This window comes from Drosophila mauritiana, unplaced genomic scaffold (genome assembly GCF_004382145.1).
Source record: "Drosophila mauritiana strain mau12 unplaced genomic scaffold, ASM438214v1 U_172, whole genome shotgun sequence".
Taxonomy (NCBI): domain Eukaryota; kingdom Metazoa; phylum Arthropoda; class Insecta; order Diptera; family Drosophilidae; genus Drosophila; species Drosophila mauritiana.
In genome coordinates, this window is record NW_022881303.1 from 27540 (window position 1) to 49788 (window position 22249).

The window sequence follows — 22249 nt, forward strand, 5'->3', positions numbered from 1 at the left end:
TAATTCCGGTCGTTTACACTACTATACCCTCTCACTATAATGGCTTTTCTCTATAATACTAAGAGAATGTGGGAATATTTCAGCATTTTTTCCCCTATACATATAATAATTAATAATTTTCATATGTATATTATTTAATTTACTCATATAATTGCCAAAATCATATAAATACATAAGTTTTGAACAATATCAGAGGTCAGCAACGGTCTTTCCTCTATAATACTAAGATAATATGGGAATATTTTCAGCATTTTTTCCCTTATACATTTATACATATAATAATTAATCATTTTCATATGTATATTATTTAATTTACTCATATTATTGCCAAAATCATATAAATACATAAGTTTTGAACAATATCAGAGGTCAGCAACGGTCTTTCCTCTATAATACTAAGATAATGTGGGAATATTTCATCATTTTTTCCTTTATACATTTATACATATAATATTTAATCATTTTATATGTATATTATTTAATTTACTCATATAATTGCCAAAATCATATAAATACATAAGTTTTGAACAATATCAGAGGTCGGCAACGGTCTTTCCTCTATAATACTAAGATAATATGGGAATATTTCAGCATTTTTTCCCTTATACATATAATAATTAATCATTTTCATATGTATATTATTTAATTTACTCGTATAATTGCCAAAATCCTATGAAGACATAAGAGAATACAATATGAGAGGTCGGCGCAACCATAATATAGTAGTTGATGACGAGGTGTTTGGCAACTTGATACAATTCTTTAAAAAGTCTTTATATTAATTATATGATAGGGACAATATCATATGCGTCACTAAATTGATGACGAGGTGTTTGGCAACGTGACACAAATCATTAAAGTCTTTATATTAATTATATGATAGAGACAATATCATATGCGTCACTAAATTGATGACGAGGTATTTGGCAACTTGATAGAATTCTTTAAAGTCTTTATATCAAAAATTATATGATAGGGACAATATCATATGCGTCACTAAATTGATGACGAGGTGTTTGGCAACTTGACACAATTCATTAAAGTCTTTATATTAATTATATGATAGAGACAATATCATATGCGTCACTAAATTGATGACGAGGTATTTGGCAACTTGATATAATTCTTTAAAGTCTTTATATCAAATATTATATGATAGGGACAATATCATATGCGTCACTAAATTGATGACGAGGTGTTTGGCAACTTGACACAATTCATTAAAGTCTTTATATTAATTATATGATAGGGACAATATCATATGCGTCACTAAATTGATGACGAGGTATTTGGCAACTTGATACAATTCTTTAAAGTTTTTATATCAAAAATTATATGATAGGGACAATATCATATGCGTCACTAAATTGATGACGAGGTGTTTGGCAACTTGACACAATTCATTAAAGTCTTTATATTAATTATATGATAGGGACAATATCATATGCGTCACTAAATTGATGACGAGGTATTTGGCAACTTGATACAATTCTTTAAAGTTTTTATATCAAAAATTATATGATAGGGACAATATCATATGCGTCACTAAATTGATGACGAGGTGTTTGGCAACTTGACACAATTCATTAAAGTCTTTATATTAATTATATGATAGAGACAATATCATATGCGTCACTAAATTGATGACGAGGTATTTGGCAACTTGATATAATTCTTTAAAGTCTTTATATCAAAAATTATATGATAGGGACAATATCATATGCGTCACTAAATTGATGACGAGGTGTTTGGCAACTTGACACAATTCATTAAAGTCTTTATATTAATTATATGATAGGGACAATATCATATGCGTCACTAAATTGATGACGAGGTATTTGGCAACTTGATACAATTCTTTAAAGTTTTTATATCAAAAATTATATGATAGGGACAATATCATATGCGTCACTAAATTGATGACGAGGTGTTTGGCAACTTGACACAATTCATTAAAGTCTTTATATTAATTATATGATAGGGACAATATCATATGCGTCACTAAATTGATGACGAGGTATTTGGCAACTTGATATAATTCTTTAAAGTCTTTATATCAAAAATTATATGATAGGGACAATATCATATGCGTCACTAAATTGATGACGAGGTGTTTGGCAACTTGACACAATTCATTAAAGTCTTTATATTAATTATATGATAGGGACAATATCATATGCGTCACTAAATTGATGACGAGGTATTTGGCAACGTGATAGAATTCTTTAAAGTCTTTATATCAAAAATTATACGATAGGGACAATATCATATGCGTCACTAAATTGATGACGAGGTATTTGGCAACTTGATATAATTCTTTAAAGTCTTTATATCAAAAATTATATGATAGGGACAATATCATATGCGTCACTAAATTGATGACGAGGTGTTTGTTTGGCTACAGGAAAAATCATTTATTTATCGAATCATCAAGCAAAGGATAAGCTTCAGTGGATCGCAGTATGGCAGCTGCTCAACCACTTACAACACCTTGCCTGTTACAAAAGTCGTTTACAATTGATTCTAGGCTTTGTCATTGTATTAAATAATGCTTTTATATGTAACTAGCGCGGCATCAGGTGATCGAAGATCCTCCTAATTTACTATGTTACAAATTACATTGGCATCACATCCATTGTCGTTTATAAAATAAATTATAAACTTTAAATGGTTTAGAAGCCATACAATGCAAATTGCCCCTTATTTATCATTGCAGTCCAGCACGGATACGACCTTAGAGGCGTTCAGGCATAATCCAACGGACGTAGCGTCATACCACTGTTCGCTCGAACAAGTATTGTGCCATTGGTCCGTACCTGCGGTTCCTCTCGTACTACGCAGGAATGCTGTCGCAACAACGTTTTGTCATTAGTAGGGTAAAACTAACCTGTCTCACGACGGTCTAAACCCAGCTCACGTTCCCTTGCATGGGTGAACAATCCAACGCTTGGTGAATTTTGCTTCACAATGATAGGAAGAGCCGACATCGAAGGATCAAAAAGCGACGTCGCTATGAACGCTTGGCCGCCACAAGCCAGTTATCCCTATGGTAACTTTTCTGACACCTCTTGTTAAAAACTCTTTAAACCAAAAGGATCGATAGGCCGAGCTTTTGCTGTCCCTGTGTGTACTGAACACCGAGATCAAGTCAGCATTTGCCCTTTTGCTCTATGTGTGGTTTCTGTCCGCACTGAGCTGGCCTTGGGACACCTCCGTTATTATTTGAGAGATGTACCGCCCCAGTCAAACTCCCTACCTGGCAATGTCCTTGAATTGGATCATACCTGAGTAATTGGAGTTATACCAAATTTTCAAATCAAAAATACATAAATGCATCGTTTTATTAAAGAATTTGTTTGCGATTATATAACAAACTCGTGATACTTTGATCAAGAAGCTTGCATCAAAACCCAATACCATAAGATATAATAAATATATCCGTATAATGGCTAGGAAATGATACACGTTCCATTTAATCAAGTAAGTAAGGAAACAATAAGAGTAGTGGTATTTCATTGACGATACCAAACCGAGGTCTAATATCTCCCACTTATTCTACACCTCTTATGTCTCCTTACACTGCCAGATTAGAGTCAAGCTCAAAAGGGTCTTCTTTCCCCGCTAATTATTCCAAGCCCGTTCCCTTGGCTGTGGTTTCGCTAGATAGTAGATAGGGACAGTAGGAATCTCGTTAATCCATTCATGCGCGTCACTAATTAGATGACGAGGCATTTGGCTACCTTAAGAGAGTCATAGTTACTCCCGCCGTTGACCCGCGCTTACTTGAATTTCTTCACTTTGACATTCAGAGCACTGGGCAGAAATCACATTGTGTCAACACCCGCTAGGGCCATCACAATGCTTTGTTTTAATTAGACAGTCGGATTCCCCAAGTCCGTGCCAGTTCTGAATTGATTGTTAATTGATAATCGTTATAATTGATAAGAACTAATTGGTTTAACCCAAATAGTATTCTTAAAAATTTTAGCAAGAAAGTTCCACAATTGGCTACGTAACTAAACTATCCGGGGAACAAGTAACTAACATAAATGCTAGAAACTCTATTTACCCAGAACGAGCACATAAACCATGTTATTGTTTCCCAATCAAGCCCGACTATCTCAATCTTCAGAGCCAATCCTTATCCCGAAGTTACGGATCTAATTTGCCGACTTCCCTTACCTACATTATTCTATCGACTAGAGACTCTTCACCTTGGAGACCAGCTGCGGATATTGGTACGGCCTGTTGAGAAGTTTGCGTGTCCCCACCATAAATTTTCAAGGTCCGAGGAGAAAATATCGACACAACAGTATATGTCATGCTCTTCTAGCCCATCTACCATATCTCTCTGCGAAAGACTTCCATGGTAGTACGGCTATAAAACAGAAAAGAAAACTCTTCCGATATCTCTCGACGGCTTCTTTATGGTCGTTCCTGTTGCCAGGATGAGCACGAGGCCCATATTTAATAACAAACGGATACTCAACAGGTTACGGAATTGGAACCGTATTCCCTTTCGTTCAAAATTATTCAAGTGTATTATATTCGCTTTGTTTATATAGTTAGGCATTTTTGTTTTACTTGAAAATTTTCGGCTTTCGCCTTGAACTTAGGACCGACTAACTCGTGATCAACCACTGTTCACACGAAACCCTTCTCCACTTCAGTCCTCCAAGGTCTCATTCGATTATTTGCTACTACCACCAAGATCTGTACCAATGGCAGCTCCATGCAGGCTTACGCCAAACACTTCTACGCATACCATTGTACCTTCCTACTCACTAAAGTTTCAAAATTTATATCACAAGTAATATAAATCATCTACTTTAGCGGTAATGTATAGGTATACAACTTAAGCGCCATCCATTTTAAGGGCTAGTTGCTTCGGCAGGTGAGTTGTTACACACTCCTTAGCGGATTTCGACTTCCATGATCACCGTCCTGCTGTTTTAAGCAACCAACGCCTTTCATGGTATCTGCATGAGTTGTTAATTTGGGCACCGTAACATTACGTTTGGTTCATCCCACAGCGCCAGTTCTGCTTACCAAAAGTGGCCCACTGGGCACATTATATCATAACCTTGAACTTCATATCAAGAAAGTTAAGGTTCTTACCCATTTAAAGTTTGAGAATAGGTTAAGATCGTTTCGACCCTAAGGCCTCTAATCATTCGCTTTACCAGATAAGATTATTTTATATAATATTAAAATGCACCAGCTATCCTGAGGGAAACTTCGGAAGGAACCAGCTACTAGATGGTTCGATTGGTCTTTCGCCCCTATACTCAATTCTGACAATCGATTTGCACGTCAGAACTGTTTCGGTCTTCCATCAGGGTTTCCCCTGACTTCAACCTGATCAAGTATAGTTCACCATCTTTCGGGTCACAGCATATATGCTCAAGGTACGTTCCAGTTAGAGGCATAAATAATATAAATATACATTATACATAACTATATAGAACGCCCCGGGATTGTGTTAATTAGCTATAAATAGCTAAAAAACTAATCCCATTATTAGTCAAGTTAATTACGCTATTAGGTTTACATCCCAATAACTTGCACATATGTTAGACTCCTTGGTCCGTGTTTCAAGACGGGTCCCGAAGGTATCCTGAATCTTTCGCATTGTTAATCATACAAGAGCATATAATAAACACAAAAATCAATGATAATTATGCCATTATATAATTCCGAAAAATTAACGCTCTGTAATAATATAAATCTATCAGCACTTTATCAAATTAATAACATTTATTCTGTGTTAAAATGCAAGCAATTTAATTGGAATAAACTATAAGTTATATTTTATGATAAATTTGGGATATGCTAATAGATTACAATGTCCTTATATGGAAAAAATGCACATTATTCTTAATAATATTATTTAAATATTACAATTTTAATGATGAATTTTCCATAACGGATATTCAGGTTCATCGGGCTTAACCTCTAAGCAGTTTCACGTACTGTTTAACTCTCTATTCAGAGTTCTTTTCAACTTTCCCTCACGGTACTTGTTTACTATCGGTCTCATGGTTATATTTAGTTTTAGATGGAGTTTACCACCCACTTAGTGCTGCACTATCAAGCAACACGACTCTTTGGAAACATCATCTAGTAATCATTAACGTTATACGGGCCTGGCACCCTCTATGGGTAAATGGCCTCATTTAAGAAGGACTTAAATCATTAATTTCTCATACTAGAATATTGACGCTCCATACACTGCATCTCACATTTGCCATATAGACAAAGTGACTTAGTGCTGAACTGTTTTCTTTTCGCTCGCCGCTACTAAGAAAATCCTTGTTAGTTTCTTTTCCTCCCCTAATTAATATGCTTAAATTCAGGGGGTAGTCCCATATGAGTTGAGGTTGTATATATAACTATTTTTTGCCATAAATTCTTTATATATAAATGATAAAACAATCAATTAAATTCGTTATAAATAGTTCCAATAGTTCTTGTAAGCAAAGTTATTTTTTATCCATTTAACGAACCAACGAAGAATAATAACAAAACCAAGATTTTTCTTTTTCCGAATCATTAATAAGAGACAATTCTAGATGAAAAATATTTCAATTTTTTATGCTAGACATTTCTCAGTATTATTTGATTGAAAAAGAAAATATTTCTCTTCGTTTTTCACATTCAAATGTGAGATAATGTTTTTCATTTCTTTTTTAATATTATGAATAAAATCATTATTTAATCCAATAATATACCATATGCTTATAAAAAATTTATAAACAACTTAATTAGCATAGTCTTACAACCCTCAACCATATGTAGTCCAAGCAGCACTATAAAATTAATTAAAGTACATAACAGCATGGACTGCGATATGCGTTCAAAATGTCGATGTTCATGTGTCCTGCAGTTCACACGATGACGCACAGTTTGCTGCGTTCTTCATCGACCCATGAGCCGAGTGATCCACCGCTTAGAGTTTTATAATTCATTTTTATATAATATCAATATTGTTTTTATTGAAAGAAATTAAAAATACACCATTTTACTGGCATATATCAATTCCTTCAATAAATTTATTTTTATACCTAAAAATAAATGTTGCGATATGTCTTAGTTTCATATAAGCATTATGTATCATAAAAATCTGGTTATGGTTTGCTATTTTGGGTGACACATACTGCAAAATTTATATAAAACATTAACCTGATGGATGACAGGTACAAACATTGTATATTTTAGGTTGTTGCATTAGCCAACGTATGCTCATAACATAGATGAACAATACATATTCGCAACGCGTGTATATTATGGTCCATATACACACACACTTATTTTGAATACCACATTCAAAATTATTTTAATTTTAATTCGACTTCTACTTTCAAATTTTGTTCAGTTTCTTCGATTTCCATTTTCGAGAATTTGTTTTTATAGGAAACGCCATTGTTGTAGTAGGTACTGCCACAAATACGCACAACAACATTAATAATGTTAAAGTCTTTTTATGAGGTTGCCAAGCCCCACATATAAAATAAAAGCCATCTTCATTTTATTTTGACTTTAACTTTTGATTCCGTGGAATCATTTTGTAATATTTTTATTTTGGTAAATTGTATTTATTTGTATTATAACAAATGTTTATTAACGATAAGGATATTATACAATAATGATCCTTCCGCAGGTTCACCTACGGAAACCTTGTTACGACTTTTACTTCCTCTAAATAATCAAGTTCGGTCAACTTTTGCGAAACAACCGTAACACGCAAGGCGTCACAGTGATCACGTCCGGAGACCTCACTAAATAATTCAATCGGTAGTAGCGACGGGCGGTGTGTACAAAGGGCAGGGACGTAATCAATGCGAGTTAATGACTCACACTTACTGGGAATTCCAAGTTCATGTGAACAGTTTCAGTTCACAATCCCAAGCATGAAAGTGGTTCAGCGGTTTACCCGGACCTCTCGGTCTAGGAAATACACGTTGATACTTTCATTGTAGCGCGCGTGCAGCCCAGGACATCTAAGGGCATCACAGACCTGTTATTGCTCAATCTCATTATTGCTAGACGCAATTTGTCCATTTAAGAAGCTAGTGTCCTTATAATGGGACAAACCAACAGGTACGGCTCCACTTACATAAACACATTCAAACACAATAAACATTTTACTGCCACCATGAATGAAGGCTACATAAGCTTCAGCACCATAATCCTGAAGATATCTATTTAATATATTTGAGTCTCGTTCGTTATCGGAATTAACCAGACAAATCACTCCACGAACTAAGAACGGCCATGCACCACCACCCATAGATTCGAGAAAGAGCTATCAATCTGTCTTACACACTTATGTTCGGACCTGGTAAGTTTTCCCGTGTTGAGTCAAATTAAGCCGCAGGCTCCACTCCTGGTGGTGCCCTTCCGTCAATTCCTTTAAGTTTCAGCTTTGCAACCATACTTCCCCCGGAGCCCAAAAGCTTTGGTTTCCCGGGAAGCGACTGAGAGAGCCATAAAAGTAGCTACACCCAATTGCTAGCTGGCATCGTTTATGGTTAGAACTAGGGCGGTATCTGATCGCCTTCGAACCTCTAACTTTCGTTCTTGATTAATGAAAACATCTTTGGCAAATGCTTTCGCTTAAGTTAGTCTTACGACGGTCCAAGAATTTCACCTCTCGCGTCGTAATACTAATGCCCCCAAACTGCTTCTATTAATCATTACCTCTTGATCTGAAAACCAATGAAAGCAGAACAGAGGTCTTATTTCATTATCCCATGCACAGAATATTCAGGCATTTGAAGCCTGCTTTAAGCACTCTAATTTGTTCAAAGTAATAGTACCGGCCCACAATAACACTCGTTTAAGAGCACTAGTGCAGGTTTTTAAATAGGAGGAACATATGAAAAAATACAAGTATTTAATCACATATAAGAACTCCACCGGTAATACGCTTACATACATAAAGGTATAGTACTAACCACAATTGTAAGTTGTACTACCCGTATGAAGCACAAGTTCAACTACGAACGTTTTAACCGCAACAACTTTAATATACGCTATTGGAGCTGGAATTACCGCGGCTGCTGGCACCAGACTTGCCCTCCAATTGGTCCTTGTTAAAGGATTTAAAGTGTACTCATTCCAATTACAGGGCCTCGGATATGAGTCCTGTATTGTTATTTTTCGTCACTACCTCCCCGAGCTGGGAGTGGGTAATTTACGCGCCTGCTGCCTTCCTTAGATGTGGTAGCCGTTTCTCAGGCTCCCTCTCCGGAATCGAACCCTGATTCCCCGTTACCCGTTGCAACCATGGTAGTCCTAGATACTACCATCAAAAGTTGATAGGGCAGACATTTGAAAGATCTGTCGTCGGTACAAGACCATACGATCTGCATGTTATCTAGAGTTCAACCAATATAACGATCTTGCGATCGCTTGGTTTTAGCCTAATAAAAGCACATGTCCCATAAGGTTCATGTTTTAATTGCATGTATTAGCTCTAGAATTACCACAGTTATCCAAGTAACTGTTAACGATCTAAGGAACCATAACTGATATAATGAGCCTTTTGCGGTTTCACTTTTAATTCGTGTGTACTTAGACATGCATGGCTTAATCTTTGAGACAAGCATATAACTACTGGCAGGATCAACCAGAATAATGTTTTTCCTTCATATTCCATTCATATATTTTGAATCGAAATAAGCAATATAATAGATATATAGATATATAGATTTTTCACTTTATATAATTCCATGATTTTTATTATATTGAATAAAATTCAATATTTCGCCTTTGGGTAAAATTTTAAATATATAAGTAAAAAAATCCATTCGATTACGGCCATTTTTATATAGCATTCGTAATCCATATTTTCATTTTTAATTTATACTTGTTTTACCAATATAACAAGAATTTCATCTAATTATTGTAATATATATATTTCTATAATTTTATCTTTTTATACATACATATTTCATTATAAAATATCATTTTATTTCCAACATACATAATTATTGTATCCACACATGTACAATTTTTGTTTAACCAATATAAATATTAAGTTAAATCATTTGCATTTTGAAGATAAATTTAAAATTTATCTCTTTTCATATATATCTCTGGTAATATATAACATAAAACCAAGCGCATATGATAATATTTCCACATTTAATATATAATTTTATATTTCTTTCATAAGAATCCATATTTGTATTATACCGTAACGATATAATAATCCAACTATACGGCAGGTAATAAATTAATATTTGCCTGCCTCCAAAAATTAACGATAATATATGGAAACGATTTGTTATTCTATATATAATAGAAACTTGACTTTTGTTTCAACGATATTATCTATAAAGCGTATATTCCTATTATCCGCGGAGCCAAGTCCCGTGTTCTATAGAACTGAGAAACAAATTTGTACGGATAATAATATACTTTATTGTATGTAACCAATATAAACATAATCCGAAATAAATATTTCGAATAATGCGGGAGGTCGGCAACCACTGCCTACCTATAGTAGTTTTTGAACCCGCTGTCCTCAAAGCGGGTATTTTCAATTCCGTTTGCCACCCAACATACGGGCTATTCTCTTATATATTAAGAGATTATAGGAACATTTCATTTTTTTTCCATTATTCATATATAATATGATTATTTTTTCCCTTATACATATAATAATTAATCATTTTCATATGTATATTATTTAATTTACTCATATTATTGCCAAAATCATATGAATACATAAGTTTTGAACAATATGAGAGGTCGGCAACCACTGCCTACCTATAGTAGTTTTTGAACCCTCTGTCGTAATTCCGGTCGTTTACACTACTATACCCTCTCACTATAATGGCTTTTCTCTATAATACTAAGAGAATGTGGGATATTTTCAGCATTTTTTCCCTTATACATATAATAATTAATCATTTTCATATGTATATTATTTAATTTACTCATATTATTGCCAAAATCATATGAATACATAAGTTTTGAACAATATGAGAGGTCGGCAACCACTGCCTACCTATAGTAGTTTTTGAACCCTCTGTCGTAATTCCGGTCGTTTACACTACTATACCCTCTCACTATAATGGCTTTTCTCTATAATACTAAGAGAATGTGGGATATTTTCAGCATTTTTTCCCTTATACATATAATAATTAATCATTTTCATATGTATATTATTTAATTTACTCATATTATTGCCAAAATCATATGAATACATAAGTTTTGAACAATATGAGAGGTCGGCAACCACTGCCTACCTATAGTAGTTTTTGAACCCTCTGTCGTAATTCCGGTCGTTTACACTACTATACCCTCTCACTATAATGGCTTTTCTCTATAATACTAAGAGAATGTGGGATATTTTCAGAATTTTTTCCCTTATACATATAATAATTAATCATTTTCATATGTATATTATTTAATTTACTCATATTATTGCCAAAATCATATGAATACATAAGTTTTGAACAATATGAGAGGTCGGCAACCACTGCCTACCTATAGTAGTTTTTGAACCCTCTGTCGTAATTCCGGTCGTTTACACTACTATACCCTCTCACTATAATGGCTTTTCTCTATTATACTAAGAGAATGTGGGATATTTTCAGCATTTTTTCCCTTATACATATAATAATTAATAATTTTCATATGTATATTATTTAATTTACTCATATAATTGCCAAAATCATATGAATACATAAGTTTTGAACAATATGAGAGGTCGGCAACCACTGCCTACCTATAGTAGTTTTTGAACCCTCTGTCGTAATTCCGGTCGTTTACACTACTATACCCTCTCACTATAATGGCTTTTCTCTATAATACTAAGAGAATGTGGGAATATTTCAGCATTTTTTCCCCTATACATATAATAATTAATAATTTTCATATGTATATTATTTAATTTACTCATATAATTGCCAAAATCATATGAATACATAAGTTTTGAACAATATGAGAGGTCGGCAACCACTGCCTACCTATAGTAGTTTTTGAACCCTCTGTCGTAATTCCGGTCGTTTACACTACTATACCCTCTCACTATAATGGCTTTTCTCTATAATACTAAGAGAATGTGGGAATATTTCAGCATTTTTTCCCCTATACATATAATAATTAATAATTTTCATATGTATATTATTTAATTTACTCATATAATTGCCAAAATCATATAAATACATAAGTTTTGAACAATATCAGAGGTCAGCAACGGTCTTTCCTCTATAATACTAAGATAATATGGGAATATTTTCAGCATTTTTTCCCTTATACATTTATACATATAATAATTAATCATTTTCATATGTATATTATTTAATTTACTCATATTATTGCCAAAATCATATAAATACATAAGTTTTGAACAATATCAGAGGTCAGCAACGGTCTTTCCTCTATAATACTAAGATAATGTGGGAATATTTCATCATTTTTTCCTTTATACATTTATACATATAATATTTAATCATTTTATATGTATATTATTTAATTTACTCATATAATTGCCAAAATCATATAAATACATAAGTTTTGAACAATATCAGAGGTCGGCAACGGTCTTTCCTCTATAATACTAAGATAATATGGGAATATTTCAGCATTTTTTCCCTTATACATATAATAATTAATCATTTTCATATGTATATTATTTAATTTACTCGTATAATTGCCAAAATCCTATGAAGACATAAGAGAATACAATATGAGAGGTCGGCGCAACCATAATATAGTAGTTGATGACGAGGTGTTTGGCAACTTGATACAATTCTTTAAAAAGTCTTTATATTAATTATATGATAGGGACAATATCATATGCGTCACTAAATTGATGACGAGGTGTTTGGCAACGTGACACAAATCATTAAAGTCTTTATATTAATTATATGATAGAGACAATATCATATGCGTCACTAAATTGATGACGAGGTATTTGGCAACTTGATAGAATTCTTTAAAGTCTTTATATCAAAAATTATATGATAGGGACAATATCATATGCGTCACTAAATTGATGACGAGGTGTTTGGCAACTTGACACAATTCATTAAAGTCTTTATATTAATTATATGATAGAGACAATATCATATGCGTCACTAAATTGATGACGAGGTATTTGGCAACTTGATATAATTCTTTAAAGTCTTTATATCAAATATTATATGATAGGGACAATATCATATGCGTCACTAAATTGATGACGAGGTGTTTGGCAACTTGACACAATTCATTAAAGTCTTTATATTAATTATATGATAGGGACAATATCATATGCGTCACTAAATTGATGACGAGGTATTTGGCAACTTGATACAATTCTTTAAAGTTTTTATATCAAAAATTATATGATAGGGACAATATCATATGCGTCACTAAATTGATGACGAGGTGTTTGGCAACTTGACACAATTCATTAAAGTCTTTATATTAATTATATGATAGGGACAATATCATATGCGTCACTAAATTGATGACGAGGTATTTGGCAACTTGATACAATTCTTTAAAGTTTTTATATCAAAAATTATATGATAGGGACAATATCATATGCGTCACTAAATTGATGACGAGGTGTTTGGCAACTTGACACAATTCATTAAAGTCTTTATATTAATTATATGATAGAGACAATATCATATGCGTCACTAAATTGATGACGAGGTATTTGGCAACTTGATATAATTCTTTAAAGTCTTTATATCAAAAATTATATGATAGGGACAATATCATATGCGTCACTAAATTGATGACGAGGTGTTTGGCAACTTGACACAATTCATTAAAGTCTTTATATTAATTATATGATAGGGACAATATCATATGCGTCACTAAATTGATGACGAGGTATTTGGCAACTTGATACAATTCTTTAAAGTTTTTATATCAAAAATTATATGATAGGGACAATATCATATGCGTCACTAAATTGATGACGAGGTGTTTGGCAACTTGACACAATTCATTAAAGTCTTTATATTAATTATATGATAGGGACAATATCATATGCGTCACTAAATTGATGACGAGGTATTTGGCAACTTGATATAATTCTTTAAAGTCTTTATATCAAAAATTATATGATAGGGACAATATCATATGCGTCACTAAATTGATGACGAGGTGTTTGGCAACTTGACACAATTCATTAAAGTCTTTATATTAATTATATGATAGGGACAATATCATATGCGTCACTAAATTGATGACGAGGTATTTGGCAACGTGATAGAATTCTTTAAAGTCTTTATATCAAAAATTATACGATAGGGACAATATCATATGCGTCACTAAATTGATGACGAGGTATTTGGCAACTTGATATAATTCTTTAAAGTCTTTATATCAAAAATTATATGATAGGGACAATATCATATGCGTCACTAAATTGATGACGAGGTGTTTGTTTGGCTACAGGAAAAATCATTTATTTATCGAATCATCAAGCAAAGGATAAGCTTCAGTGGATCGCAGTATGGCAGCTGCTCAACCACTTACAACACCTTGCCTGTTACAAAAGTCGTTTACAATTGATTCTAGGCTTTGTCATTGTATTAAATAATGCTTTTATATGTAACTAGCGCGGCATCAGGTGATCGAAGATCCTCCTAATTTACTATGTTACAAATTACATTGGCATCACATCCATTGTCGTTTATAAAATAAATTATAAACTTTAAATGGTTTAGAAGCCATACAATGCAAATTGCCCCTTATTTATCATTGCAGTCCAGCACGGATACGACCTTAGAGGCGTTCAGGCATAATCCAACGGACGTAGCGTCATACCACTGTTCGCTCGAACAAGTATTGTGCCATTGGTCCGTACCTGCGGTTCCTCTCGTACTACGCAGGAATGCTGTCGCAACAACGTTTTGTCATTAGTAGGGTAAAACTAACCTGTCTCACGACGGTCTAAACCCAGCTCACGTTCCCTTGCATGGGTGAACAATCCAACGCTTGGTGAATTTTGCTTCACAATGATAGGAAGAGCCGACATCGAAGGATCAAAAAGCGACGTCGCTATGAACGCTTGGCCGCCACAAGCCAGTTATCCCTATGGTAACTTTTCTGACACCTCTTGTTAAAAACTCTTTAAACCAAAAGGATCGATAGGCCGAGCTTTTGCTGTCCCTGTGTGTACTGAACACCGAGATCAAGTCAGCATTTGCCCTTTTGCTCTATGTGTGGTTTCTGTCCGCACTGAGCTGGCCTTGGGACACCTCCGTTATTATTTGAGAGATGTACCGCCCCAGTCAAACTCCCTACCTGGCAATGTCCTTGAATTGGATCATACCTGAGTAATTGGAGTTATACCAAATTTTCAAATCAAAAATACATAAATGCATCGTTTTATTAAAGAATTTGTTTGCGATTATATAACAAACTCGTGATACTTTGATCAAGAAGCTTGCATCAAAACCCAATACCATAAGATATAATAAATATATCCGTATAATGGCTAGGAAATGATACACGTTCCATTTAATCAAGTAAGTAAGGAAACAATAAGAGTAGTGGTATTTCATTGACGATACCAAACCGAGGTCTAATATCTCCCACTTATTCTACACCTCTTATGTCTCCTTACACTGCCAGATTAGAGTCAAGCTCAAAAGGGTCTTCTTTCCCCGCTAATTATTCCAAGCCCGTTCCCTTGGCTGTGGTTTCGCTAGATAGTAGATAGGGACAGTAGGAATCTCGTTAATCCATTCATGCGCGTCACTAATTAGATGACGAGGCATTTGGCTACCTTAAGAGAGTCATAGTTACTCCCGCCGTTGACCCGCGCTTACTTGAATTTCTTCACTTTGACATTCAGAGCACTGGGCAGAAATCACATTGTGTCAACACCCGCTAGGGCCATCACAATGCTTTGTTTTAATTAGACAGTCGGATTCCCCAAGTCCGTGCCAGTTCTGAATTGATTGTTAATTGATAATCGTTATAATTGATAAGAACTAATTGGTTTAACCCAAATAGTATTCTTAAAAATTTTAGCAAGAAAGTTCCACAATTGGCTACGTAACTAAACTATCCGGGGAACAAGTAACTAACATAAATGCTAGAAACTCTATTTACCCAGAACGAGCACATAAACCATGTTATTGTTTCCCAATCAAGCCCGACTATCTCAATCTTCAGAGCCAATCCTTATCCCGAAGTTACGGATCTAATTTGCCGACTTCCCTTACCTACATTATTCTATCGACTAGAGACTCTTCACCTTGGAGACCAGCTGCGGATATTGGTACGGCCTGTTGAGAAGTTTGCGTGTCCCCACCATAAATTTTCAAGGTCCGAGGAGAAAATATCGACACAACAGTATATGTCATGCTCTTCTAGCCCATCTACCATATCTCTCTGCGAAAGACTTCCATGGTAGTACGGCTATAAAACAGAAAAGAAAACTCTTCCGATATCTCTCGACGGCTTCTTTATGGTCGTTCCTGTTGCCAGGATGAGCACGAGGCCCATATTTAATAACAAACGGATACTCAACAGGTTACGGAATTGGAACCGTATTCCCTTTCGTTCAAAATTATTCAAGTGTATTATATTCGCTTTGTTTATATAGTTAGGCATTTTTGTTTTACTTGAAAATTTTCGGCTTTCGCCTTGAACTTAGGACCGACTAACTCGTGATCAACCACTGTTCACACGAAACCCTTCTCCACTTCAGTCCTCCAAGGTCTCATTCGATTATTTGCTACTACCACCAAGATCTGTACCAATGGCAGCTCCATGCAGGCTTACGCCAAACACTTCTACGCATACCATTGTACCTTCCTACTCACTAAAGTTTCAAAATTTATATCACAAGTAATATAAATCATCTACTTTAGCGGTAATGTATAGGTATACAACTTAAGCGCCATCCATTTTAAGGGCTAGTTGCTTCGGCAGGTGAGTTGTTACACACTCCTTAGCGGATTTCGACTTCCATGATCACCGTCCTGCTGTTTTAAGCAACCAACGCCTTTCATGGTATCTGCATGAGTTGTTAATTTGGGCACCGTAACATTACGTTTGGTTCATCCCACAGCGCCAGTTCTGCTTACCAAAAGTGGCCCACTGGGCACATTATATCATAACCTTGAACTTCATATCAAGAAAGTTAAGGTTCTTACCCATTTAAAGTTTGAGAATAGGTTAAGATCGTTTCGACCCTAAGGCCTCTAATCATTCGCTTTACCAGATAAGATTATTTTATATAATATTAAAATGCACCAGCTATCCTGAGGGAAACTTCGGAAGGAACCAGCTACTAGATGGTTCGATTGGTCTTTCGCCCCTATACTCAATTCTGACAATCGATTTGCACGTCAGAACTGTTTCGGTCTTCCATCAGGGTTTCCCCTGACTTCAACCTGATCAAGTATAGTTCACCATCTTTCGGGTCACAGCATATATGCTCAAGGTACGTTCCAGTTAGAGGCATAAATAATATAAATATACATTATACATAACTATATAGAACGCCCCGGGATTGTGTTAATTAGCTATAAATAGCTAAAAAACTAATCCCATTATTAGTCAAGTTAATTACGCTATTAGGTTTACATCCCAATAACTTGCACATATGTTAGACTCCTTGGTCCGTGTTTCAAGACGGGTCCCGAAGGTATCCTGAATCTTTCGCATTGTTAATCATACAAGAGCATATAATAAACACAAAAATCAATGATAATTATGCCATTATATAATTCCGAAAAATTAACGCTCTGTAATAATATAAATCTATCAGCACTTTATCAAATTAATAACATTTATTCTGTGTTAAAATGCAAGCAATTTAATTGGAATAAACTATAAGTTATATTTTATGATAAATTTGGGATATGCTAATAGATTACAATGTCCTTATATGGAAAAAATGCACATTATTCTTAATAATATTATTTAAATATTACAATTTTAATGATGAATTTTCCATAACGGATATTCAGGTTCATCGGGCTTAACCTCTAAGCAGTTTCACGTACTGTTTAACTCTCTATTCAGAGTTCTTTTCAACTTTCCCTCACGGTACTTGTTTACTATCGGTCTCATGGTTATATTTAGTTTTAGATGGAGTTTACCACCCACTTAGTGCTGCACTATCAAGCAACACGACTCTTTGGAAACATCATCTAGTAATCATTAACGTTATACGGGCCTGGCACCCTCTATGGGTAAATGGCCTCATTTAAGAAGGACTTAAATCATTAATTTCTCATACTAGAATATTGACGCTCCATACACTGCATCTCACATTTGCCATATAGACAAAGTGACTTAGTGCTGAACTGTTTTCTTTTCGCTCGCCGCTACTAAGAAAATCCTTGTTAGTTTCTTTTCCTCCCCTAATTAATATGCTTAAATTCAGGGGGTAGTCCCATATGAGTTGAGGTTGTATATATAACTATTTTTTGCCATAAATTCTTTATATATAAATGATAAAACAATCAATTAAATTCGTTATAAATAGTTCCAATAGTTCTTGTAAGCAAAGTTATTTTTTATCCATTTAACGAACCAACGAAGAATAATAACAAAACCAAGATTTTTCTTTTTCCGAATCATTAATAAGAGACAATTCTAGATGAAAAATATTTCAATTTTTTATGCTAGACATTTCTCAGTATTATTTGATTGAAAAAGAAAATATTTCTCTTCGTTTTTCACATTCAAATGTGAGATAATGTTTTTCATTTCTTTTTTAATATTATGAATAAAATCATTATTTAATCCAATAATATACCATATGCTTATAAAAAATTTATAAACAACTTAATTAGCATAGTCTTACAACCCTCAACCATATGTAGTCCAAGCAGCACTATAAAATTAATTAAAGTACATAACAGCATGGACTGCGATATGCGTTCAAAATGTCGATGTTCATGTGTCCTGCAGTTCACACGATGACGCACAGTTTGCTGCGTTCTTCATCGACCCATGAGCCGAGTGATCCACCGCTTAGAGTTTTATAATTCATTTTTATATAATATCAATATTGTTTTTATTGAAAGAAATTAAAAATACACCATTTTACTGGCATATATCAATTCCTTCAATAAATTTATTTTTATACCTAAAAATAAATGTTGCGATATGTCTTAGTTTCATATAAGCATTATGTATCATAAAAATCTGGTTATGGTTTGCTATTTTGGGTGACACATACTGCAAAATTTATATAAAACATTAACCTGATGGATGACAGGTACAAACATTGTATATTTTAGGTTGTTGCATTAGCCAACGTATGCTCATAACATAGATGAACAATACATATTCGCAACGCGTGTATATTATGGTCCATATACACACACACTTATTTTGAATACCACATTCAAAATTATTTTAATTTTAATTCGACTTCTACTTTCAAATTTTGTTCAGTTTCTTCGATTTCCATTTTCGAGAATTTGTTTTTATAGGAAACGCCATTGTTGTAGTAGGTACTGCCACAAATACGCACAACAACATTAATAATGTTAAAGTCTTTTTATGAGGTTGCCAAGCCCCACATATAAAATAAAAGCCATCTTCATTTTATTTTGACTTTAACTTTTGATTCCGTGGAATCATTTTGTAATATTTTTATTTTGGTAAATTGTATTTATTTGTATTATAACAAATGTTTATTAACGATAAGGATATTATACAATAATGATCCTTCCGCAGGTTCACCTACGGAAACCTTGTTACGACTTTTACTTCCTCTAAATAATCAAGTTCGGTCAACTTTTGCGAAACAACCGTAACACGCAAGGCGTCACAGTGATCACGTCCGGAGACCTCACTAAATAATTCAATCGGTAGTAGCGACGGGCGGTGTGTACAAAGGGCAGGGACGTAATCAATGCGAGTTAATGACTCACACTTACTGGGAATTCCAAGTTCATGTGAACAGTTTCAGTTCACAATCCCAAGCATGAAAGTGGTTCAGCGGTTTACCCGGACCTCTCGGTCTAGGAAATACACGTTGATACTTTCATTGTAGCGCGCGTGCAGCCCAGGACATCTAAGGGCATCACAGACCTGTTATTGCTCAATCTCATTATTGCTAGACGCAATTTGTCCATTTAAGAAGCTAGTGTCCTTATAATGGGACAAACCAACAGGTACGGCTCCACTTACATAAACACATTCAAACACAATAAACATTTTACTGCCACCATGAATGAAGGCTACATAAGCTTCAGCACCATAATCCTGAAGATATCTATTTAATATATTTGAGTCTCGTTCGTTATCGGAATTAACCAGACAAATCACTCCACGAACTAAGAACGGCCATGCACCACCACCCATAGATTCGAGAAAGAGCTATCAATCTGTCTTACACACTTATGTTCGGACCTGGTAAGTTTTCCCGTGTTGAGTCAAATTAAGCCGCAGGCTCCACTCCTGGTGGTGCCCTTCCGTCAATTCCTTTAAGTTTCAGCTTTGCAACCATACTTCCCCCGGAGCCCAAAAGCTTTGGTTTCCCGGGAAGCGACTGAGAGAGCCATAAAAGTAGCTACACCCAATTGCTAGCTGGCATCGTTTATGGTTAGAACTAGGGCGGTATCTGATCGCCTTCGAACCTCTAACTTTCGTTCTTGATTAATGAAAACATCTTTGGCAAATGCTTTCGCTTAAGTTAGTCTTACGACGGTCCAAGAATTTCACCTCTCGCGTCGTAATACTAATGCCCCAAACTGCTTCTATTAATCATTACCTCTTGATCTGAAAACCAATGAAAGCAGAACAGAGGTCTTATTTCATTATCCCATGCACAGAATATTCAGGCATTTGAAGCCTGCTTTAAGCACTCTAATTTGTTCAAAGTAATAGTACCGGCCCACAATAACACTCGTTTAAGAGCACTAGTGCAGGTTTTTAAATAGGAGGAACATATGAAAAAATACAAGTATTTAATCACATATAAGAACTCCACCGGTAATACGCTTACATACATAAAGGTATAGTACTAACCACAATTGTAAGTTGTACTACCCGTATGAAGCACAAGTTCAACTACGAACGTTTTAACCGCAACAACTTTAATATACGCTATTGGAGCTGGAATTACCGCGGCTGCTGGCACCAGACTTGCCCTCCAATTGGTCCTTGTTAAAGGATTTAAAGTGTACTCATTCCAATTACAGGGCCTCGGATATGAGTCCTGTATTGTTATTTTTCGTCACTACCTCCCCGAGCTGGGAGTGGGTAATTTACGCGCCTGCTGCCTTCCTTAGATGTGGTAGCCGTTTCTCAGGCTCCCTCTCCGGAATCGAACCCTGATTCCCCGTTACCCGTTGCAACCATGGTAGTCCTAGATACTACCATCAAAAGTTGATAGGGCAGACATTTGAAAGATCTGTCGTCGGTACAAGACCATACGATCTGCATGTTATCTAGAGTTCAACCAATATAACGATCTTGCGATCGCTTGGTTTTAGCCTAATAAAAGCACATGTCCCATAAGGTTCATGTTTTAATTGCATGTATTAGCTCTAGAATTACCACAGTTATCCAAGTAACTGTTAACGATCTAAGGAACCATAACTGATATAATGAGCCTTTTGCGGTTTCACTTTTAATTCGTGTGTACTTAGACATGCATGGCTTAATCTTTGAGACAAGCATATAACTACTGGCAGGATCAACCAGAATAATGTTTTTCCTTCATATTCCATTCATATATTTTGAATCGAAATAAGCAATATAATAGATATATAGATATATAGATTTTTCACTTTATATAATTCCATGATTTTTATTATATTGAATAAAATTCAATATTTCGCCTTTGGGTAAAATTTTAAATATATAAGTAAAAAATCCATTCGATTACGGCCATTTTTATATAGCATTCGTAATCCATATTTTCATTTTTAATTTATACTTGTTTTACCAATATAACAAGAATTTCATCTAATTATTGTAATATATATATTTCTATAATTTTATCTTTTTATACATACATATTTCATTATAAAATATCATTTTATTTCCAACATACATAATTATTGTATCCACACATGTACAATTTTTGTTTAACCAATATAAATATTAAGTTAAATCATTTGCATTTTGAAGATAAATTTAAAATTTATCTCTTTTCATATATATCTCTGGTAATATATAACATAAAACCAAGCGCATATGATAATATTTCCACATTTAATATATAATTTTATATTTCTTTCATAAGAATCCATATTTGTATTATACCGTAACGATATAATAATCCAACTATACGGCAGGTAATAAATTA

The 22249-nt window shown here is 34.3% G+C and overlaps 6 non-coding genes across 6 annotated transcripts; all 6 read right to left on the reverse strand.

The window, feature by feature from the left end:
- Positions 1–2421: 2421 nt before the first annotated feature.
- LOC117149196 lies at positions 2422–6383 on the reverse strand. The gene has a single exon (XR_004460110.1). It is a non-coding gene; the product is annotated as a large subunit ribosomal RNA (ribosomal RNA).
- Positions 6384–6778: 395 nt separating this feature from the next.
- Positions 6779–6957, reverse strand: LOC117149199. The gene has a single exon (XR_004460113.1). It is a non-coding gene; the product is annotated as a 5.8S ribosomal RNA (ribosomal RNA).
- Positions 6958–7643: 686 nt separating this feature from the next.
- LOC117149193 lies at positions 7644–9638 on the reverse strand. The gene has a single exon (XR_004460107.1). It is a non-coding gene; the product is annotated as a small subunit ribosomal RNA (ribosomal RNA).
- A 4791-nt stretch (positions 9639–14429) lies between these two features.
- Positions 14430–18391, reverse strand: LOC117149197. Its single transcript, XR_004460111.1, has one exon. It is a non-coding gene; the product is annotated as a large subunit ribosomal RNA (ribosomal RNA).
- A 395-nt stretch (positions 18392–18786) lies between these two features.
- On the reverse strand, positions 18787–18965 carry LOC117149200. The gene has a single exon (XR_004460114.1). It is a non-coding gene; the product is annotated as a 5.8S ribosomal RNA (ribosomal RNA).
- Positions 18966–19651: 686 nt separating this feature from the next.
- Positions 19652–21645, reverse strand: LOC117149201. The gene has a single exon (XR_004460115.1). It is a non-coding gene; the product is annotated as a small subunit ribosomal RNA (ribosomal RNA).
- Between the last annotated feature and the right edge of the window lie 604 nt (positions 21646–22249).